The sequence below is a fragment of the Hemiscyllium ocellatum genome, unplaced genomic scaffold (assembly GCF_020745735.1).
Source record: "Hemiscyllium ocellatum isolate sHemOce1 unplaced genomic scaffold, sHemOce1.pat.X.cur. scaffold_427_pat_ctg1, whole genome shotgun sequence".
NCBI lineage: Eukaryota > Metazoa > Chordata > Chondrichthyes > Orectolobiformes > Hemiscylliidae > Hemiscyllium > Hemiscyllium ocellatum.
Genome location: NW_026869048.1, coordinates 114,332 through 116,185, shown reverse-complemented (window position 1 = coordinate 116,185; position 1,854 = coordinate 114,332). Strand labels below are relative to the sequence as shown.

Below are 1,854 nucleotides of genomic sequence, written 5' to 3'. Positions count from 1 at the left end.
TGAATAACGTCAGACAACTTCCAAATGAGATCTTTCAGAGACGACTTTGGGCTACGTTTGACAGACAGACTAGTTCAGGAATCCGTAGTGTACTGTGACACCAGCGCATCAGCTTCTTCCCTGTCTTTGAACCGGTCGCCTGCGCAAGGAATGCAAACGCGGAACTGCTTTTTATGGAAGGATCAGAACACGGTAACTACACTCTCAAACAGAATGACTTATGATCAGAGCCAGGTTGGAGAAAAACTTTACAATGCTTTGCGCAGTAATTAAATGGAATTGTGCTACATTACATTTCACTACGAGAGCAGATTTGTTAAAGCAAATTCGAAGGCAGGTTTGTTGATGGGAAAGCAAGCAAGAAAGCTCAATTTTTGTCCATGTAAAGTGCTGCAATTGAAGAACAAAGTAGTTTCTGCCCAGTTTCGAACTGGGGACCTTTCGCGTGTAAGACGAATGTGATGACCACTACACCACAGACAAGGATGTCGTTAATGCTTGGACCGTTGGACGAGGTGGAATAGGCTGGGACAAGTTTCCCTGCAGCGTAACGGCTGCGATATGATCTGATGGAAGGGTTGTAAACTGAGTACATTCGTGTTTTCCCTAAGCTGGGGCGAGTTGAAAACTCGAGAGCATTGGTTTAAGGTGATTTGGCTGAAATTGACAAAGTACCTGAGACACATTTCCCACACTGAAGGTTGTGCGTGTATGGAATAAGCGACCCGCGAATGTGGACGAGGCTATTACGCTCAGAAAATTGCAAAGGTAACCGGATGATTTTCTGGATAGAATGGGTTTAGAGGGATTTAGGCCAAATGCTGGAGAATGGGACGTGTTTAATTTTGGCTATGTGGTGAGCATGGACGTCATACACTGTAGTATCTGTTCCCACGCAGTGTAAACCAATAACGTTGTGTTGCTTATTACACCTGCTTTAAAGGATCACTTTTTAGCATCGCAGACTGTGGCACAATCTTTTAGTCTGTTCGACTGCTCACGGGAAAGGTAGGATTGTGAAACACTGCCGAAACAAAGGACTTTCTTACTTTTGCTCTGACTGGCAATATTCCGTGAAATGTTTCCAGATCCTCAATTGAAGATGTTGGCCGCTGGAAATTACTTCAGAAAGCCTGTTAATTCGTAATGTACTGAGCGAATCGCAAAATAGAAAGCATTTAACAAGGAACACAAATAAAACTGGCAAACCAAATGCATGTTCAGACACAGCGAAGCATGATTGCTAAATGTGAGACAGAACGAGGGCATGCGGCATAAAGTAATCTCACAACTAACAACAGGGCAATTCGAAACTACTCTTTCAAACATACTGCAGCCTTAGTGCACCACCACTTCCCAGAGATAGCTGAAAAGAGAGAAAGAGCGAACATAATAAGAATGGGCCATAAAAAGTGAATTTCACCAATCACTGTTTCGATTAGATTACCTTTACCTTCCGATGTCTCCTGGACAGAAATGAAGGAAATGGGAGAAATGCAATAACATATGACATCGAAATTCTTGGGAACGATTTTTTTTATTCTTCTTTATTCTCCCACGAAGTGTGGCCATCATGGTCTGAACATTATTTGTTGTTCATTCTTAATTCACCTTGAACTGAGTCAGAGGGATTGTATCGTTGAAAAGCACTGCTGTGAGTCTGGAGTGATATGTTGGCAGGTCTCATTAAGGTTGGCAAATTCCCCTTTCCAAGGGACAAGAATGAATGGGCTTTCAGTAAATTAAAACTTTTTGCCTCTGTTCCTCTGATCGGGGTTATTATTCCAGATTTTATTCATCGATTTAAATACCAGCAGCTGCCATGTTCCAGTCTCCAAGTGTTGCTAGCCCAAT

At 42.5% G+C, this 1,854-nt stretch overlaps 1 non-coding gene across 1 annotated transcript; it reads right to left on the bottom strand.

Moving 5' to 3' along the window:
- Nucleotides 1-410: 410 nt before the first annotated feature.
- trnav-uac (transfer RNA valine (anticodon UAC)) lies at nt 411-481 on the bottom strand. Its single transcript has one exon. It is a non-coding gene; the product is annotated as a tRNA-Val (tRNA).
- Between the last annotated feature and the right edge of the window lie 1,373 nt (nt 482-1,854).